A 21,599-nucleotide genomic window follows, 5' to 3' on the forward strand; every position below is an offset into this window, starting at 1 on the left:
CAGCTACTTGGGAGACTGAGGCCGGAGGATTGCTTGAGCTGCATTCAAGTCCAGCCTGGGCAACATAGTGAGAACCTGTCTCTTAAAAAAACTTTGCCACATTGAATCCTCAGTGTTGTGTGCCTTTCTCATTCATTACTACCTTTTTCACCCCTCTGATTCAATGGACGTTTGGTTGCTTACTAAGGGCAAACCTAGGTTTTTTTGTAGGGGTTGGGGGAATCTGGCAGGAGTTCCGAACTAACAGGCAGAAGACATAGGAGAAGGCCAGGACCTTTGGTAGGCCACGGTTCGTGCTTCAGCAGAGGTGCAAACACCATTCTTTTGCAGAGTTTGGGGTGACTAATTTGTTTTATCTGGGAGTGGGGAGTGGGAAGCAGGAATTCTTCCAGAAATGGCCCCACTCAGCAGAAAACAAAACTGTGAGGCTGAAGAGGCCACCAGAGGCCAGATTCAGGAGGGATCACAGATTTGTCCCTTGGGAAAGAGTGGACAGCGGCTTGGAAAAATCCTCCTCAAAAAAAAAGGGGGGGTTAGGGGAAGGGAGGAATAACTTTTAAAAGAAAAAAAATTTTAAAAAAGAGAAAAAAACATGAAAATAAGAACAACTTTATAAAAGGGGTAAAGGAGGGCTAAATGGGTAGCATTTTCAAAAAGGAGGTGGAACTCCCCACATTGTCCTAGGGGAGAAGAGGCAGATGGTCCAAGTCTCAGAAAAACGGGGATCCTTCCTCCAACACTCAGATGCTGCTTGAAAAAGAGCAGGGAGCACAACTTGCTGGCATTTCTTCAGTAAAGGGGTGAAGGACCTCCTGCCATCCTTCCCTGGAGAGAAGCGGGGTGCTTGAAGTCCCAAATTTCTCCAGAGTGAGGGGACATGCGAGGTGGAAATTTCCCAAGTTGTCTTCAGAAATGAAGGCGGGCGTCACAGTCACGCAGCTTCCACTTTCCTCAGACAGGGGAGGGACAGGGACAGCGGATCCCAATGGTGCTCAAAGAAGAGGCAGAGGGTCCTCCCCAAATACTCCTCGGGAAAGGCAGTGGGCACTGGATTCCCAAAATTCTCCTCAGCAAAGAGGGTAGAGACCCCGAACCCCCTTGTTTTCTTAGAAAAAACAGCTGGTGTCCTGAATCTGCAAAATCATCCTTATCCTGGCAATTCTCCACAGGAAAGCGGGCCGAGCAAGAATCTCCAAAACTCTTCCAGAAAAGGGGCCAGATTCCTGAAGATTCTCCTCAGAACGGAGGCCAGGAAAAAGAATCTCGAACAGTCTTCTCAGAACCCGAGCCGAGGGAAGAATCTCCCAGATTCTCCTCAGAAGAGGGTCGAAGCCACAAGTCTAGACAGAAAAGAGCGCAGGGGCAAGGGAGCCCCTCCGGAACAAGGCCGGGCCACGACTCGCCCAGTCTCCTCGGAGGCGCCGCCCGCCGCCCGGCGGAACCGCCCCACGCCCGCCGGGCTCAGGCAGCCTCCGGTGCATTGTGGGTGGGGCGCCCCTGCAGAGCACTGCGGGGAACCCCCTGCCCAGCCAGTTGCCGGCCGCCGGGCGGCCCAGGCGAACCGCCCTCCCGGGTCCGAGCGAGCCGGCCACGAATTGACGCGTCCCTCAGGCCCCGCCCTTCGCGGCGTTCCCGCCCCAAGCCTAAGTCCCACTTCCACAGGACCCTGACTAGCCCTGCGGCTCGCTTCCCTCTCTCATTGGCAGGATGCCTGTCAATCACCTAGTCCCGCCCCCTCGGACCCGCCCCGGCCTCCGGCGCGATCCCGAGAACCAGCCGGCCCGCACGCTCATTGGCCGCCGGGCGGTGTCCGTCATGATCCTGGCCACACCCTCCGTGGGGTGCGGATCCTGGGAGCCCTGGCCGGACCTCATTGGCCTGCGGCGCCGCCACTCGACGAGACGTGTCTCAACCCGGAAGTGTGAGAGGCGAAATCTGCCTAGCAACCGGGGAAGCCGGGCTGTGAAGCGGGCAATTTCAGTGTGAGACAGAGTGGCGAGACCGAGCGGCAGCTCTGAGCGCGGCGCGGCAGCTCCTCCCGCTCGGGGTCAGCGCCCCGGCGCGCGCACGCGCACCCCCGCCGCCCGAGAGCGCCCCGCGCCGCCAGCGCAGTCGGTCGGTCGGTCGTCCGTCGTCCTGTCGCGGCTGCCGGCGCCGCTGCGGGCGCCACCTGAGGGAGCCGCCGCTGCGGGACGCGACTAGACCCGACCGGACTGCGCCACCCGAGGCCGTCCCGGGGCCGGGCCGCCGCCAGGGAGGCGCCGAGCAACTTCGGTGAGTGAGGGGCCGGGGCCGCCGGCTGGTCCCTGGCTTCCGGTGCCCGGGGCTTCTCCAGGGCTTCCGCTTCTCCCGGCCACCGGCGTCACCGAGCGGACTCTCTTCCTTGAGGGACCCCCACCGCTGAGGGGACCTCTGCCTTTGAGGGGGCCCCCTTCTTTGGGGACCCCTACGTCTCTGAGGACCCTTGTCTCTGAGGGGAGCCCTTCTTAACGGGGGACCCCCACCTCGTTGAGGGAGCCCACTTCTCTGAAGGACCCCTCTCCCCTTCTCTGAGGAGACCTCTGTTTCTGTGAGGGTACACTCATCTCTGAGGGACCCCCGTCTTTCAGGAACCTTCTGCCTCCCTGGGGATCCTCAACTTTCCTGAGGGGCCCCGCTTCTCTGAGTGGACTCCTTCTGCTCCTCAGGGGGACCCCCCTCTCTAAAAAAACTGCCCTGCCTCTCCAGGGGACCCCCCCCCCGCCATGTTCTCTGAGGAGACCTTCTCTGAGCTGTTGTTCCACTTTTGTGACATGTCCCCTTTCGCCCCTGCCTTTCTGAGGTTCTCCCTCTGCTTATCTGTGCCTACTTCTTTGAGTGACTTCCTCCTCCTAAGTGTCTCCCAACTAATCTGAAATGTTCCAGCTTTTGTCAGAATCCTTCTTGGAGGTGTTCCCCACTTTTTGGGGATGCCCTCCTTTTTGATGAGTGCCTTTTCTTTCCTGAGGGGTCCCCCACTACTCTAAAATGCCCATCAGAGTCATCAGAGTGGATCCTTAGTTCCCTGAGGTATACTCCTACTTTTCCAAAATATTTCTATTTCTTTTGGGTCCTCTACTAATCTATGGATGCCACAAGTTTTTGAGGGGTTCCTGGCTTTTCCAGAGGTTCTTCCCCTAATTTGAGATGTTCTTATGGGATCCTCCTATCTCTGAAGTGAGGCTCCACTTTTCTTTCTTTTCTTTTCTTTTTTTTTTTTTTGAGACAGAGTCTCGCTTTGTTGCCTGGGCTAGAGTGAGTGCCGTGGCGTCAGCCTAGCTTACAGCAACCTCAAACTCCTGGGCTCAAGCGATCCTCCTGCCTCAGCCTCCCGAGTAGCTGGGACTACAGGCACAAGCCACCATGCCCGGCTAATTTTTCCTATATATGTATTAGTTGGCCAGTTAATTTCTTTCTATTTTTATGGTAGAGACTGAGGTCTCGCTCAGGCTGGTTTTGAACTCCTGACCTTGAGCAATCCGCCTGCCTCGGCCTCCCAGAGTGCTAGGATGACAGGCGTGAGCCACCGCGCCCGGCCGAGGCTCCACTTTTCTAAGGTATCCCTTCTCTTGATGGGAGACACTGCGGATCACTTAACTTCTAACGGAGAAACTCTTCCTTCATTTATTCTTGGATCCCCCATTGTCAGGGTTCCCCTATTTCTCTTTGTGGCACCCACTCCCTCCATTGTGGAGGAGAGACCAGAAATGTTCCCCCCACCCCCCTTCAGTCTTCTTTCTTGTCAAACTGAGAGTCTTCTCTGGACTTTCATCTCAGCTTCCAGAGGCCTGGAGGATTTTATGACTGGAGGAGAAATTGGGGGTCAGAGAGGCAAAAACCACTAATTTCTTCATGTCCCTTTTTAAAAAATTTATTTTCATTTTCTAAAATTTTCTTTTATTATTATTATTATTTTGTCTCATGTTGCCCAGGCTAGAGTGCTGTGGCATCAGCCTAGTTCACAGCAACCTCAAACTCCTGGGCTCAAGCAATCCTCCTGCCTCAGCCTCCCGAGTAGCTGGGACTACAGGCATGCACCACCATGTCGGGCTAATTTTTTCTATATGTTTTTAGTTGGCCACTTAATTTCTTTCCATTTTTAGTAGAGACAGGGTCTTGCTGTTGCTCAGGCTGGTTTTGGACTCCTGACCTTGAGTGATCCTCCCGCCTTGGCCTCCCAGAGTGCTAGGATTATAGGCTTGAGCCACTGGGCCTGGCCTCCTCATGTCCTTCTAAGACCGGTTAGATTTGGGGGGCAGGAGCTGCTGCTAGATGACCACCTTGGTTACTCCGTTTTCCAGCCCTGGGGTCATCATGGTGCTGTCAGACCATGTGGAGGCAAGAGGTACAGGACAGAAACATTGTCTCCCCATTATCACACTATCAGGCTGTGGGACTGACCCACTTCCTGTCCCATCCCTCAATCCTCTGCATAGTGTAGTCCTCCCTCCCCACCGCCCCTGAAAAAAGAGAAGAGTGTCCTTCATGTTCCTGCTCCATTTTCTCTCCCTAGACCCTCTGGTTCATCCCTTGATTAATAGAGGATCCCCAGTTTGTGGGCCACTCCGGTTTGAAAGGCAGGGCAAGAAGCAGGAAATGGGTCACATTAGATCCAGAAAAGGTGGAAGGGAGGCAAGGGACAGAGGATTTGACTACATTTCTGTAAGTTTAAGTGACTTCAGCCTGGCCCAAAAGGAAGTTTTTACGTGGCTTTTACAAATCTCATGTGTACTTTTTTTAATGGCCCACCCTGGATTCCAAGTTCACTCCAGTAGCTAATTTTATCTGCTTTGCCAAATGCAGAGCTCTCTGGAGCCCAAGTAGATGAATGCTGGCATTGAGAGATGGTCCGAAGGACAGGAATGAACTCAGTTTGAAACCTGAGTAACTTGTAACCACTTCATGTCCACGCACAAGTCTCAAGCTAAAGACGTGGAGAGAACGTGCCTGAAGTGGAGTTCTGAAATACAGGCTGAACTGTTTGGTTTAGCATTTCAACAAGTTCGTCCCTCTGACTCTGCTAGAACTGCAGTTCACTTTACAGTTTTGACTTAGGGCTGTCTCTCTCCTGTTCGTTTCCATCTGGGTCTTGCTTAATTTGAGTCCTTTGTGAAGACTCCTGCTGAGGCTATAATTTGAGTTCTAAATCTGTCGGTGGACCATGTGGACACAAGTTTCAACTCGAGCTATTTTCTTCTGTGGAGAAGCGCTTGGAGCGTTTCCTAGGCCCTTTGCTCCTGGGCTAGTCAAGTCCAGGCAGGAGGCTGCTGCAGACCTGGTTGCTTTTCTACTGCCTCTTCCTGGTCAGCTGTCGGCACTGCCCAAGGGGAAGGATGGTGGGGAGCTTGAGGCTTACCCTGAGATAAGGGTAGAGAAGTGCCTGCACATATTTATTATTTTAAATGAAACCCATAGGACCAGCAGGCGGGATGTTAAAAAGAGAATAGATGACTTTGAAGTCAGAAGGGCCCAGTTCAAATTCTGGTTCTGCCCGTCCTAGTTGTGTGGCCTTGGACAAGCTATGGTACAAAATTGGCACGTTACTAAGTATTTGAGGGAAAACATCGACGTGAATGTGTGTGAAGGTGCCTACTGATGGGAGGTGCCCTGTAGCTGGATAAATGAATGAATCTGAGATAATAAACTGGAGGCAGCCAGCACAGCTCCTGGCACATGGTTGGTGTGCAATAAAGGTTGGTTGTTGTGCTCATGAGATTAGGGTCCTGGCCTGGACTTCCAGACCAGGAAGTGCTTGACATTCTGCCAAGGCTAAATATGCCTGAAGAGAAAGAAACTTGGTATGTCTCTTGGAAAACTTACTTAGCAAGAGTTTTTCTGTGTTCTGATATAAGATGTGAGATGGATTTGCTGTGTGGTGGGGCATTTGTATTTCCCTTGGCCTTGGCATCTACCCCTGTAAAATGGGGTAATTTGGGAGTTCAGGGCAAGTAGGGAGATGTATTACTCTAATTAGACCATAGGCAAAATAGAAGATTATAATGAACTTGAAGAATTGTGAGAAGAAAAAAGTAGGTGAACTATAAACCTAAAACATCATATTCATATTTTGAGAATGCTTGAAGTGAGTGTTACCAGCAGTTACCTGGTGAGTGATCTGTTCTTACACTTTAGAAACTTGAAAGAAGAACAGTTCTTTCATGGTAATGGATCAGATTTGGGGACAAAAGACTGGGAAAGTGATGTACAAAGGCATTTGACACCACACAATAATAGTACTTTGAGAGAGCCAGTGTGTGGCTTTGTGCCCATGAGGAGATCAGGATTCACCTTGTGCTCCCAAGACCCAGGATCCAGAGAGCTGTGGGGATGCTAACTCAGCTTGGGGGCAGGCTGGGGGAGGGGGAAAGTAGAGGAAGGTGGGCAGGACTTTTTTTTTGAGAGGATTCTTTCTTAGCAATTAGTGAAAGCCGTAGAATCATGGCTGATGAATTATTAGGCCCAGCCTTCTTCACTTGCCAGTGTGGGGACAGATGGCACCCTGCCCCTGATGGCTAAAACCCAGGGGGAAATAATGGGTGAAAATCTGAGCTGAGCCCCTAGTGGGCTGCTCCTAAGTTTGAAGAAAAGGTTTTTTTTTTTTTTTTTTTTTAACCCCCCCTTAAAATATAGTCTCCCTTGCCAACAAAGTGACTTTGGTATTGAAGCAAAGAAATATCCGCCAATCTTAAAATTTCTCTCAATTCTTTTAAGGACAGTTATTCCATTATATGAGAAAAGAGCAAAGGTTATTATTTTTAAAATGTAAAAAATAAACAACTTTAAAGGGATCGCTCTTCCCTTTGAAATTATGCTATGTCTGTTGTACGCCACAAACTTCACTCTGGTGTATGATGGCGCCACCACCAAGTCTCTTTATCTAACAGGAAGTTTTTTAAACTATTTTTTTTTTTAATCGAAGAATCCTTACAGCAATAAAAAACCTTGGATAGTTAGAAATGATATTGATCTGGGTACATTTATTAGATGTAATGTAACGTGGTTATCCGTTGGTGGGCAGCTCTAAAAGGCATATGGGTCCAAACACTACCCAGCTTCTAACTCTGGACGATAAACTGTTGATTTATATAACTGAAATAGCTAGGGAAGTCAGGGTTTCCTTCCTGTTGGAGACAGCACTGGGGGCATTAAATCCCTGTGGGATCTTGATGATAAATAAGCTGACCTCTTTTGGAATTGGGAAATAACTACTGCATGGAGTGGTTCTATCCTAATGAATGGATGGTGCTATTTTTAATTTCTAGTATTAAGTTTGGCTTTACCTTCTCTGCAATGCAACTGCTTTTGTTTATACTAGGTCTGTTGTTTCAATAGGAGTTTATTTCTTTAAATTGTCCCTATAAGGGAGATTTGAGCGCTCAAATAAGAGCTTTCCTTGCTACAGGTTTTCCTCTGTGGCCATAAGATATGGTGTGTGTGTGTGTTTTTAAACGCTACACATTGGATTAAAACTTAGAAAGTGTTAAATCTTCTGGCTCATGTAACTTCCTATGCCAGCAAATAACTCAGCAACAGTTGTTTGTGCGCCTGTGAAGTGCGTGGTGACAGTCTAGCAGTAAGCAGGACTGACACAGTTGGCCCGCAAGGAGCTTACATCCCAGCTGCAAACAAGTAAACAAATAAATGAAAGAATATTGTGGGGTTTCTTTGAGAATATCCCCAGATGCTGCAGCTAGCCTCATTGGGAGCTTGGGGTGGAATTTCTTGGAGGTTTAGAAGTGAAACCTCACTACCTCTCTAATTTCCTCACTGGGCTTCTGTTTCCTCTCTCTGAAAGGAGGCAGAAATTATGGCATTTTCAAAGTTGATTGTTGGCAGTAGTTGATCCATGATGAGCGTGGCCAGGATCTTGGGGAAACAGAGAGTCTGGGATAGTCACTTAGTCACTGTGAGGAGCATTTTCAGTTTTGCTTTTTTTTCTTTAATTTTTTTTTTTTTTTGATACAGAGTCTCACTCTGTTGCCCTGGGTAGAGTGCAGTGGCATCATTGTAGCTCACTGCAACCTCAAAGGCCTGGGCTTAAGTGATCCTCCTGCCTCAGCCTCCCAAGTAGCTGCGACTACAGGTGTGTGCCACGACACCCAGCTAATTTTTCTTTTTATATTTCCTTTTTTGAAACATAGTCTCACTCTTGCCTGGGCTAGAGTGCCGTGGTGTCAGCCTAGCTCACAGCAACCTCAAACTCCTCAAACTCAACCTCAACCTCAAACTCAAACTGGGCTCAAGCAATCCTCCTGCCTCAGCCTCCCGAGTAGCTGGGACTACAGGCATGTGCCACCATGGCTGGCTAATTTTTTCTATATCTATTTTTAGTTGTACAGCTAATTTCTTTTTATTTTAGTAGAGATGATGTCTCACTCTTGCTTAGGCTGGTCTTGAACTCTTGAGCTTAAACGATCTGCCTGCTTCGGCCTCCCAGAGTGCTAGGATTACAGGCATGAGCCACCACGCCTGCCTAATTTTTCTATTTTTAGTAGAGACAGGGTCACACTCTTGCTCAGCCTGGTCTCGAACTCCTGAGCTCCAACTATCTCCCTGTCTTGGCCTCCTGAGTGCTAGAATTACAGGTGTGAGGCACTGTGCCTGGCCCAGTTTTGCTTTTCTTGAAGTTAGTAGTGGTTTGTGTTTTTGGAATCCTGTGGCATTTCTTCATGGCAGTGCATATTACAAAAAGAGGTAAACATTTGTGAAAGCCCTTTCTGTCAAGTGGGGGCTGCTTGGCTATTGTTGACGGCATAGGAAAAGTGAGATTTCCAACAGATGACTGCTTTGTGAAGTGTTGGTAGGTTCTTGGTGCACGGAGTTCCCTTTGCTCTAGGATTTCTTCTTATGCTGGAGCTGTGAAGGCTGTGTTTTGACTTTCCTATGTTTGGGCAAGGCTAGAAGTCTTAGATTTGATGTTAGTCCACATAGGTCAATTATTTGACAGGTGGTTTTCTTAAGTAAGTATATTTGTGAGGGATGCAGCTATAAAGCAGGGGTGGGCACTTATTTAGGGCAATACCTTTACGGGAGAGGTAAGGTGTTATAAGGAGAGTTTCTGGTAGGTTTTTTTTTTTTTTTTTTTTACCCCTTCTACCCAAGTTCTGACTCCGGAGGTGGAGAGGCAGGCCCTGGCCGGAAGTGGGCGTACACAAGTAATGCAACTGTGCATGTGACTAGCCTCCCACCTCTGGGCTCTGCTGCCCTTGGGAAGTGGATGCTTGCTCCCTCCTGACTTCCTGTTCTCCCTGAGTGAGTTTTGGGGCCCCAATTTGAGCATAGAAAACACATTCAAGTTCCCTCATTTTCCTAAGTAAGCTGCTTTGTCAGAGCTGGGAGCCACCAGTGAACCTGCACTTGGCATTTCAGAAGGCTCAGCTAATGTACCCACAAATTCAGCGTGGCCAAAAGGATGGTTTCCTGTTGCCTTATCACAGTGTTCCCCTCAGGAGCCCTTGTGCACCAAGAGATGCCCTGGAGGTGTGTATAGAATTTGAAGAAGCAGAGAGTAGATAGGTCCTTCGGCAAGAGTGCGAGCTCAAAGTATGGTTTGCAGTTATTTATGTCTTACTGCTTTGTAAAAAGACCGTAGAAGGCCCTGTGTACAGTAGAAACTTTAGAGCCAGAAAACCTTGGGTTTGATCTGGATTCTACCACTTGCTGACCTGTGACCTCAGGAAGATCGCCTAACTTCAAGTGGTCTAATCATTAAGGCTCATTTTCCTCATTTGTGGGCTGAGGATAGTAACCACACAGCAAACAACCAAGATTTTTTTGTTTTTGAGGAGAAGGAAAGAGGAATTTATTCATTTGCTGGCAAATGAGGAGGTTGGCAGACTCCTGTCTCAAAGCACCAACACCTTCACATCCAGTTTGTTGTAGTTGCCTAGTAAAGGTAGTTGTTACAGAATTGTATTTAGGCTAACTGTCCCTCTTGAGGTTGGCACCCAAATTTGGACAGCTATCTGTAGGAGTTAATACTCGACAAGAGCAAACGTGTATATTGGTCGACAGGCTGGGCATGTCCGAGGGCTGGTGATCTGGAAATTCTAGGATTGTTTTTTTCCCTGGTGAGACTCCTCAGTTCATCATAGCTTTACACTGCTGCAGCATCACCTTAAGTGTCCTGAAGCATGATGGCATAACTGGGAAAAAGTCCCCAACCTAGACTCTATGTGGCTGCACTATGTGCCAGCAAAGTGCTGCCTTCAAGGGTGATGGAAATATTCCTTTCACCTGCTAAAGGTCAGGCACTTGGCTGGGCACAGGGGCTCATAGGCTACCAGGAAAAGACAGGTACATGCACGAGTAAGTGCAGCAAAGTGCTACAGTTGGATGGGGAAACGAGTGATTTGGAGGGCTCATGGGGAAGGGGTGATGGGGAAGAACTACTTGTTAGGTGTATTAGGTGGCTAGGCATTCTGGGGAGAGGAATAGCATGGGTGGGCAGGGACCTGGAGATAAAAAACAGGTGAGTGTTCCCTTGACCTGAGGAGGTTTTGCTGTTCTCAAAGTTAAAGTTTGAACTGAGCACTTTGGCAAGAAAAGCCCAAAGTTGCCTTCAAAGGTAGAAAGTCTTATAAAATGTGTCATAGTAGGATCCAAGATTAAACTCAGGTTAAAAAAATATTTAAATCATTCAATAAACATTTTCAATCAGAAACCAATGATGGCCGGGCATGGTGACTCACGCCTGTAATCCTAGCACTCTGGGAGGCTGAGGCAGGAGGATCGCTCAAGGTCAGGAGTTCGAAACCAGCCTGAGCAAGAGCGAGACCACGTCTCTACTAAAAATAGAAAGAAATTAATTGGCCAACTAAAAATATATAGAAAAAATTATCTGGGCATGGTGGCGCATACCTGTAGTCCCAGCTACTCAGGAGGCTGAGGCAGGAGGATTGCTTGAGCCCAGGAGTTTGAGGTTGCTGTGAGCTAGGCTGACACCATGGCACTCTGGCCTAGGCAACAAAGTAAGACTCTGTCTGAAAAAAAAAAGAAAGAAAGAAAAGAAAAGAAACCAATGATGGCTGCTGAAATCAGGCCATCTAGACTGTTTTTGTAATGGTATTCTGTCTACATAGAGTTTAACCTCTTAATGTGCTTCAAGAGAACAGATTTGGGGGCTGCTTCTGAATTTTTTTTCCTTTGAGAATTGTTATCATTTAAGCTGGTCGAGCATTCTTTTTTTGTTTTTTGAGACAGAGTCTCGCTTTGTTGCCCAGGCTAGAGTGAGTGCTGTGGCGTCAGCCTAGCTCACAGCAACCTCAATCTCCTGGGTTCAAGCAATCCTGTTGCCTCAGCCTCCCGATTAGCTTGGATTACAGGCATGTGCCACCATGCCTGGCTAATTTTTTTCTCTATATATTAGTTGGCCAATTAATTTCTTTCTATTTATAGTAGAGACGAGGTCCCGCTCTTGCTCAGGCTGGTTTCGAACTCCTGACCTCAAGCAATCCGCCTGCCTCGGCCTCCCAGAGTGCTTGGATTACAGGTGTGAGCCACCGCGCCGGCCTGGCCGAGCATTCTTAATACATCAAAACAATTTTTAAACTTTCATTTAATTTTCAACCTTTAGGCTTTATATTCAACCTCTGAAAGTGTCTCTATTGAAGGTTGACTTTTTTTTTAAATTTTTTTTTTCTCTTAAAAAAAAATTTTTTTTTTAAAGGCTGGTCAAGTGGAGCAGTAGGAGTGGAGAAGTGACTTTTGACCTAAACTTGAAATAAATATCTTAATCTTCCCAAACCAGAAGTTGATAAGATATAGGCCTGATTATGTGGGCATGGGAGAGGGCGTGATTGTTATCAAGCTGTGAAGGAGAAAACAAACTAGAAAGACCCTCCACCTGTGTTTTTTTATAGTGAAATTCTGGTCGTTTCACTATGAATGGGGAGGTTGCCTAATAGGATACACATCTAATTTGGAAAACATTTGGGAGGAATGTTTTTCTAAGTTGGAAGATCTGCCATTTAACAACTGGGGAGTGGGGTCTGAACTGGATGCCAAATTTTGTTTTTTTTGTTTTTATTTTTTTGAGACAGAGTCTCACTCTGTTGCCCAGGCTAGAGTGCTGTGGCATCAGCCTAGCTCACAGCAACTCCGGGCTCAAGCGATCCTCCTGCCTCAGCCTCCCAAGTGGCTGGGACTACAGGCATGCACCACCATGCCCGGCTAATTTTTTCTATATATTTTTAATTGGCCAATTAATTTCTTTCTATTTTTAGTAGAGACAGGGTCTCGCTCTTGCTCAGGCTGGTTTCGAACTCCTGACCTTGAGCCATCCTCCTGCTTCAGCTTCCGAGAGTGCTAGGATTACAGAGGATGCCAAGTTTTTAAAACATGTTTTTCTTTATGTCTGAACCAAGGATGTTTATTAGACTGATGATGTCACTAACAGTCTTTCTTTGCTAAAGCAGGTTTGAATAGGCTGGTCCCTAGACTCAAGCCTTTGTTTTCTGGTGTTTTCTGATTTTTTCTTTTAATTCTTTGATTCATAGAAAACATAGTTCACTTACTAAGTTTTCGAGATTTAAAATTGATCTAAATGAGGTGGGTATGTTTTGTAAACCATATATAGACACAAAAGAGATATTCCTTGCCAACTAGTGACACATGGCAGATGAAGACAGAGTGGGAGATACACTTCCGGTTCATGACAATTCTTCTGAGCAGTTTGTGATTAACCCTTTAGGGAAGCATTTGTGCTTAGAACCTTGTGATAGCAGTACAGTGTCAGGGCCACACAGAGGCTCGCTCTGGACAGAACATGCCTCACTGTAGATGGTGCCTGAAGTCCATGTTGCATAAACACTAAGTGTAAGGAACTGTGGTGAGAGATGACATTCAAAACAAAACAAACTCACATTGACAAAGTGGACCATTTCTAGAGAGCTGTATTTCAGGGAGCTTTTCAGCATAAATGACAGGGATGGGGACAATGGATACTGATCTGTCTGCAGACTCCTGATTTAGTGTGAGAATGTCATGATTTCAAATATGATGCTTGTAGCAGTGGTAATGCATTGGAAGTATTGTATGTTTCCTAAAGAATCACTGTAAGAGTCCTTTTAGCTATTTTTTTTTTTTGATCCTTGAGAAAAGTATCAAAGTACTAAAGAAATCAAATTCTGTAGAAATTAATCTTTTCCTTTCCTTTCCCAGCCAATTGTATTGTAATCTCACTGTGTGAACATGAATTTGGGGTGAAATAAGAAACTTTAAAACAATCTTCCCTTAGGGATTGTTGTTATATTGTCGCTAAACTCAGTGAAAACAGTTTTAGACTTTACAGTACTAACAATGCGAAGTACAGAAAACCATTGGGGCTTTTTTTGTTTTTTTCATAAGGGTAATTAAAAAAAAACTTGGTGTACTTTTTAATAAACAACCTGTTTATTCTTCTTTAGAGAGCTTTTCAGAAAACAAGTGGGAGCCTAGTATTGCAGTTTGATAGTAGTAATCTCAAAACTGGTTAAAGCTTACTTACATAACTAGGCCTGGTTTGCTTATGAATGTAAATGAGTAGTTGACTGTTCATTCTGTGTTTTGAGAGGGAAAAGCATCTAGAATGTTTAAAGGATAATCCATCCTTTTTCAGCCTTTTCTTCCCCAAAGCCCCTAAACTCCAGGTATTTTGGTGTGGTGGGCTGGTCTTTGTTCTGCCTGCCTAGGACACTCACCCTAACTCATCCGTTAAGATCTGGCACAAATGTCACATCCACAAAGATTTCCCAGACCCCTTTCCATGGAGGGGAGCAGCTCCTTTCTCTGTGATTCCTCAGTCTTTCTTATGAATGTGTTTTCTGCATCATACTCATTCTGTGTCTGTCTGTACCACCAGCCTGTCAGCTTCTGGAGTGTGTGCCTGCAGGCTCCTTGGCCTGCAAACCCTTGGAACGAGTGGTCTCTTATTACTTAGTTCTTGTCAATCAGTGTTTATCACATAAGTCATCTTACTTTCTGTCCACCAGAAACTTTAAAGATACAACAGGAAAGAATGTGCTAAAAAAAAAAAAAAAAGAAGAAAGAAACTTTAAAGAAATTTCCTTTTTTGTTTTTTGACACAGAGTCTCGCTTTGTTGCCCAGGCTAGAGTGAGTGCCATGGCATCAGCATAGCTCACAGCAACCTCAAACTCCTGGGCTCAAGCGATCCTCCTGCCTCAGCCTCCCGAGTAGCTGGGACTACAGGCATGCGCCACCATGCCCAGCCAATTTTTTCTATATATATTAGTTGGCCAATTAATTTCTCTCTATTTATATTAGAGACGGGGTCTCACTCTTGTTCAGGCTGGTTTCGAACTCCTGACCTTGAGCAATCCGCAGTCCGTCCACCTCGGCCTCCCAGAGAGCTAGCCAAGAAATTTTCTGATTGAAAAAAAGTATGGTGCCTTGAACATTCAGTAGGTGATGCTGCTACTTTTCAGTTTCATACTACTGTGGAGCTTTGGCCAATTTCTGTTTTAAAAGCAGACATGAACACAGAATTTGGCCCAAATCTCTTTCCTTCAGTCTCTCAGTTGTGTAGGAACAGCCTCAGATGGTGTTTAGAAGTTTATATAATAGTACATTTAATAGATAATTAGACTATTTTTTGCAGTGGTTAAGATCAAAGAAGGCCTGGCTGTTATTAGCAGGGATTTAGTCTATCAAAGATATGAAGTTTAGGCCAGGCATGGTGGGTCACACCTGTAATCCTAGCACTCTGGGAGGTCAAGGCTGGAGGATTGCTTGAGCTCAGGAGTTCGAGACCAGCCTGAGCAAGAGTGAGACACCATTTTTACTATAAATAGAAAGAAATTAGTCAAACAACTAAAAATAGAAAAAATTAGCCAGGCACGGTGTCCCATGCCTGTAGTCCCAGCTACCTGGGAGGCTGAGCAGGAAGATCACTTGAGCCCAGGAGTTTGAGGTTGCTGTGAGCTAGCCTGACGCCATGGTATTCTAGCCAAGGCAAGAGAGTGAGACTGTCTCAAAAAAAAAAAAAAAGAGTTTAAAACAAATTTGGAATGAAATTTTGTTTAACTAAATAACAGAAGTGTTTTTAAAGTACAATGTTAAAGCATTTTTCCCTTATTTTTTTATTAGGACAGCTTATCTGACTGATAAAGTACAGTATTGACAACTGGTATCCCTATGTATTAGTTGACTGTCTTGTTCTCAGAGCAGAGAAGTTTTTGAGAAGAACATGGTTCTGATCCTAGTTGTCTCTCAATTAGAGTTTCCTCAGCTTTAGAATGGCATCTGAAGGTGATTGCATCATATTTCATAATCACCCAACTGAACTATTTGCTGTTTAGTCTAGCACTAGGCACTAAGGCAGCAAGGTCTTTCACCCAAGCAGCCTCAGCTTTCACCCAGCCTGAGCATTGGGGGACCCCAAGCAGGTCTGGATTCACTGTCACTTTATCTATCTACACACCTGAACTTTTCTTCCTGTCACAGAAATAAACCCTGTAGCTAATTCTTCAACCATCTCCCCCCCCTACTTTCCAGCGGAGAAGTTGGCACTGCCCTTTGGAGCAGCCCACCTGTCACCAGTGCACGCCTCAGTCCACAGGGGTGTGTCATTAATACATTGCAGCTGATGCCTCCCTCTTTAAAACTGGGTGGTTGTCACCTTGTTGACTTACACAGGGCTTGCCCAGCTCAGACTCTGGAATCTCTACATCTATCTTGAGTCTAAGGTCTCCCACTTGACCACACTTTGCTCTGTTTGTAGCTAATTAAGCTGACATTAATCAAGACCCAGGTGAGGAGCAATGAGGTAATATTGTGTTTGTATTGCTTTAATATACATCATCTGATTAATCATGGTAGCATAAAGCAGTTCTCAGAATATATAGCTGCTGAATTAAAGTGAAAAACCTGGATATTTGCCTTAATTTATCCTTGCACATGGGATCAGGGAGCTTTCTGAATTCCTATACTAAGATACTTGTTTAAGACTAAAACTTTTTATTTGGTTGGTGTTTGAATTTGAACATTCGAATTTCTTTGTAGCAAAGTAAAGCAACTGCTGACAAAACTGGGTCAGGGAAGGTGTTTGGGGGTCAGCAATTTGTATTTTGTTTCATTTTTAGGTTGAGGAATGCTTCTCTTTTGGCCCAAGGGAGGTTGTGGCAGATGTTGCATTAAGCAGTTGGAGGATTTTGGGGTTGAGGGTTGGGGAGTAGAATCTATAACAAAAAGTTGCCAATCTCTCTGGTAGGCTGAGGGGCAGATTGCTTGAGGTCAAGGAGTTCAAAACCAGCCTGAGCAAAAGTGAGACCCGTCTCTACTATAAATAGAAGGAAATTAATTGGCCAACTAATATATATACAAAAAATTAGCTGGGCATGATGGCACATGGCTGTAGTCCCAGCTACTCGGGAGGCTGAGGCAGGAGGATCGCTTGAGCCCAGGAGTTTGAGGTTGCTGTGAGTTATGCTGATGCCATGGCACTCACTCTAGCCCGGGCAACAACAACAAAAAAACTCTGTCTCCAAAAAAAAAAAAAAAAAAAAGTTGCCAATCCTATGTGGGACTCAAACCAGAGCTTTGGGGAACTTTCTGATTGGGGCATATAGCAGAAAAACAATTTTGTAAAACTTTTTCTACATGAAGGGTTTTTCGAGTTTGGAGTCAAGACCCAATCTTGAGTGGGAATTACATTGATTCTTTTTTCAAATGAAATAGAATAGAAAATATCAGAGTACATTGCAAATGGTAAAGTTATGTTTGGTGCAACTTTTGTTTCAGTTGTGTATATATGTATTGGGGCGTGTTCTAAAAAATTGTAAGTCACTACTCTTCAGGAGTCTAGGTGTCTCTTCATGAATTATTTTAAAAAAACATGAAAAGAGGCTGTTTTGGTTATTCTTCAGAACCTGACCTTGATATTGAGAGCCTTCTTGTGATACTAGATTTTCCATGAACTTTATATTTTCCCTATTGAAATTGTATTTTGATGTATGTAGTTTAACATTTCCAGAGCCCATCTTAGACTTTCAGGTTTTCACACTGTTTCTTTCGTGTAACTGGAAAGGGAAGGGTGAAGGTTTGCTTTCTTGGGTTGTTTCACCTTCTCCCAGAGGCACTAGGGCAGACTGGGAGGTAACTGGAGAGGGAGAGCGGGTCGTCCCCAAGTGTCTTGAGGTGGGTGGGTCTGGAGCTTCCTTTGTAGAACTCCGTTCTCTGCACTGGAGAAGTGATCATTCAGCCGATCCACACTCCGCCCTCGCCACAAAGACACCGGGCCTAAGTTCCCCAGAGAGGAGCTTCCGCGGGACGAACCCGTAGGGGTGCCATCCTAACCCCCCTTTCAAAGGCAGCTCAGAGTTGCTTGAGGTCGCTCAGCTCAGCTGGATCGAGGTCAGCAGTGAGCACGTCGCGTGAGTCAGCCTTGGGCGCGGCCCGCCCGGCTGTGCCACGGTGAGCTGGCGACGACCCTCGGCCTGCGGAGGGCGCTGGGACTCGGCGGCAGGCAGCCCGCCCGAGCCCGCGTGGGAAACCTACGCGCACAGCTAGGTGTCGCGTGGGAGCGCAGCGGGGAGGGGCGGTGCTTCCGGGGCGGGACCGGCCGCCCCGCCCCCTCAACATTCGAGACCCGCCCACGAGCCCCGCCCCTCCCAATCAGGCCCCGCCCCTCGGCTGCCGGCCCCGCCCAGCCGGGCGCGGGCGGGCGGCGTCGCCTTTAAGAGCTCCCCGGTGTTTTGGGGGCCGCGGGCCGGGCGCGCTGACCTGGTGCGCATGTCCCGGGCGGTGACGCCGGAGCCGGGCTCCATGTGTGCGGCCGAGGGGCGCATTATCTGGCCGGCGGCGCGGGCGGGCGGGCGGACCGGCGGAGCGAGCGCCGCGGGCCCGGGCGGCCCCACAGGCGGAGCTAGCGCGCGCAGCCCGGCGCCCCCGGCCCCTCCGCCGCCCGACCCCGCGGGCGACCCTGGCCCCGCAGCCCCGCGAACCCGCGCGCTGCCCTAGGGCCCGGCCGACCCGCGGCCGGGTAAGTTCCGGACCAAACTTGGCGGGGGGCGGGGGCCCGGGCCGCGCGGTGGAGACTGGAGCGGCGGCGGCGCGGACCGAGCAGGGTCGGGGGGCGGGGGGCTGTGAAGGACCCCCTCGTGAGCGTGGAAAAGTGAGAGCGAGCGAGTTCTACTTGTGTTCTGGGAGCGTCTTCTTGCGCCACCCTGGAAAGTTCCTCGCTCCTACGTTGCCCGGGCACGTGGGGGACGGGCGGGGCGGGGGTCCCGGAAAGTCTCTGCGTCGCCCCGCTTCCTCCTGCGCTTCCTGCGGGGCCGGGGGAGGGGCGGGGCCGCCAGGCGCTGCTCCCAAGCGGTCGGGACTGCTGGGGGCGGCACGTGGGCGCGCTGGGCTGGGGTCCCGCGCAGGGGGTGGGGGTCCTGCGCGGGCTGGGCTGCGGCGCTGAACCCCGCGGCGGCGGCGGCGGCGGCTCCCGTGTCAGAATAAGAGTCCCCGCGCGCCCACGCCTGCAGGGCCGGCCCTCCCCCCGCCCTCCCTCGGCTCGCGCCCTTCCTGCCTGACCCCCGGGAGCCGCGGGACCCTTCCCCCTCTCTGGGCTCCAGCCTTTCCCAGAGCTCTACACTTGAAATTCGCCTCCCCATCTAGGCGGTGGCTCCATTGATTTCTTTTTTCCCACCTGGAATGGGTCGGCATCAGTGACTAAACAGCAGCAGCTGGCCTTTTAAAGGGATTATTGCCAAGAATCGGAATTGATCACTTCAACAGGAAAGGCTTATGGGCAGGACCCAGACTGAGAGCTTGACGGGCACTTGGTGTGTGTGCACACTGGGACCCAAAAATGAATGGGGACCCTTTTCTTAGGAGCAGAATGACAACACTTGGGTGCGTGTTTTTGTTTTGCTCTGAGAATTTTGTAGAAACTGTTTAATTTTGTGTGTGTTACCTAAGGTTTTTAGGTGTGTAGTTCATCTTTATCTTAAGAGCTTTGGATTGTTTAGATCAAAGTCCGAGTGAGTCATTTGAACCTTTAATTTTCTCTCTTCCTTACCGATTTACTTCTTTCAGTTTTCTTGGAAGTACAGTGTACATCTCTGGTTCTGTGTGCCCATTCACACAGTGACACCTCCTGGCTGTGGCAGCACAGAGAAATGGAGAGACAGCCCTCTGCGGTTGCCTCAGCCTTGGACTTACTCATCCTGTTGACTTTTTCTTCTGGTGGTAGTTACAAGTTTTCTGTTAAGCAAGATTACACAAAATAATGTTTGTTGGCACCAGTTTGTTAATATATTCTAAAATCAGTAGTTTGTCAGACCTGACTGCAGGCTGTGGAGGAGAGCTAATAGCTCCTACTAGCTCCCAGATTTGAGTGCCTACTATGTGCAGAGCTCTGTGCACAGGCATATTCCGTGTACATAAAGATCTCATGGGGAGTGGGGGCGTATAATCACCACTTCACAGGTAAGGAAATTGGGCCTCCTGGAGGCCAGTCTGCTTGCCTAAGGCTACTTAGTGGAAAGGCAGAGCCGGGCACCCAGTGCTTGGTGCTCCAGAGCCCACAATGCTTCTGTTTGCAAGGCAAAAGAGTGAGCATGTTTCTGGAGCTTCTAAAACAGAAGAAGGTTTTCTTGTCTAGGTTCTAGTGCACCTCTACTTGGGTGTGGAGGTTAATCTGGTGACTTGGGGACACCATTCTGGCCCTGCTTTGTCCTGGGAGAGCAGAGTTACTAGCTGGGCTTTAGGGAGCCAAGCCGTGGAGTCGCCTATTTGTGTTTGCTTCCTCAGCCTTGGACTCAGAAAAGTTTCCTAGAATTTTGAGAGGGACTTTCTAGACCCTTGCTCTTCACTTACTCCCTCACCCTCTTCATCTTTCATTTCTTATTTGTCTCCTAAAATTCTAAAGCTGATTTTTGTCAAGATTGCCTATCATCTTGGAAGTCATGTAGAACATCAGTGATCCCCAACCTTTTTGGCACTAGGGACTGGTTTATGGAAGACAATTTTTCCACAGGGTATGCGGGGCTGGGATTGTAGACAGAGCTCAGGTGCTGATGTGAGCAATGGGGAGCAGCTCTAGTGGCTGTAAATACAGATGAAGCTTTGCCCACTGCTCACCTCCTGCTGTGTGGCCTGGTTCCTAAGTTTCATGGATAACAATTTTTCCATGGTGGGGGGGATGATGGAGCTTAGGCTGTGATGTGCAGCTTGGTTCCTAACAGGCCACAGATGCCACTGGACGGCCCAGGGGTTGAGGACTGCAGGTTGTAGAGAATGGGAGGGCATCTGTATTAGTGATTTGGATGCATGCGTGCGTTGTTGTTATTTCCATTCAGATGACATCATTTTTTTAAATGTCAAGTCATCTCTCTTAATGCAGTATCATTTGGCAGATCCCACAATCTTATATCTTATAGTGAGGGAAAAATAATGCTACTCTCAGGAAAAAATCCTGGAAGGATCTGTACCAAAATGTCAATAAAAATCTCTGGATTAGGATTAGCAGGTTTTTGTTTTTTTTAAACTTTTTGGTATCTCTGTATTTTGTGGGTTTTCTTAAAATGAGAAGCATTTTTTGAGTATTGAAACATTTTAAAGACTCTAATTTTCAACTCTTCAGTAGCTCCTCTGACTTGTTTTGCATCATTTATTTTGTGAATTTCTGGCATTGCATGTAGTGATTTCTGGATTGATTTATTCAATGAATATCAGAGTGCATACCGTGCCTCCGGCACTGTGCTAGGAATTCTGCTCAGTGAAGTTTACAGTGAGATTAGTGGACCAGGAATCATAATTTTTTTGTTGTTGTTGTTGAGACGGAGTCTCAGTTGTTGCCCAGGCTAGAGTGAGTGCCATGGCGTCAGCCTAGCTCACAGCAACCTCAAACTCCTGGGCTCAAGTAATCCTTCTGCCTCAGCCTCCCGAGTAGCTGGGACTGCAGGCATGCGCCACCATGCCCGGCTAATTTTTTTTATATACATATATATTAGTTGGTCAATTAATTTCTTTCTAGTTATAGTAGAGACGGGGTCTCGCTCTTGCTCAGGCTGGTTTTGAACTCCTGACCTCGAGCAATCCGCCTGCCTCGGCCTCCCAGAGTGCTAGGATTACAGGCGTGAGCCACCACAGGAATCATAATTAATCTCAAAGATAGGAAAACTTACAGGGGCCAAGGAGAGAGGGACACTGATCTGGTGAGCCCAAAGGGGGCCTTTCTTCTACAGGGTTCACAGGATGGATGAGTAGGGCTTAAGTAGGTAAAGAGAAAAAGGGAGAGTGTTTCTGGAAGAGAGTGCTTGGATTGAAGGAACATTGTTGTGATTGGAACAGAGAGAGTCATGGGGCACTAGAGACTAGATGGGCAGGTGGCTGGGTACCCAATGGCTGAGGTGGGGTATGGGATTTTACCCCCAGAGCAGTGGGACCACATTGAAAGGGATAAGGCAGGGGCTGGTGCAGTGAGGCGCACAGCCAGGACCTCTTTGGGTCGTAGACTGAAGGATTCTTCAAGGATGTGGCTGCTGAAGTAGTCAAGTTGTTCTTGAAATGTTGGCATTTTCTGGTATTTGTTCTCTAGGGAGAAAATTTAATAGTGATTTGCAGAGTCTTGGATATGTCAACTCCCAACAGA

General features: G+C 47.8%; 1 protein-coding gene across 4 annotated transcripts in view; it reads left to right on the top strand.

Moving 5' to 3' along the window:
- The first annotated feature begins 1,913 nt into the window (after positions 1-1,913).
- GATAD2A (GATA zinc finger domain containing 2A) overlaps positions 1,914-21,599 on the top strand; it is a 98,319-nt gene continuing 78,633 nt past the window's right edge. Inside the window, exon 1 of one of the 4 annotated variants that reach the window (XM_076001571.1) lies at positions 1,914-2,274. The gene's annotated coding sequence lies outside the window, so the exon portion shown is untranslated. Of the gene's footprint in view, positions 2,275-17,723; positions 17,997-21,599 lie in introns of those variants that run through there. The other 3 variants (XM_012741418.3, XM_012741422.2, XM_012741419.2) reach the window with 3 other exon arrangements.

This window comes from Microcebus murinus, chromosome 4 (genome assembly GCF_040939455.1).
Source record: "Microcebus murinus isolate Inina chromosome 4, M.murinus_Inina_mat1.0, whole genome shotgun sequence".
Classification (NCBI taxonomy): Eukaryota; Metazoa; Chordata; class Mammalia; order Primates; family Cheirogaleidae; genus Microcebus; species Microcebus murinus.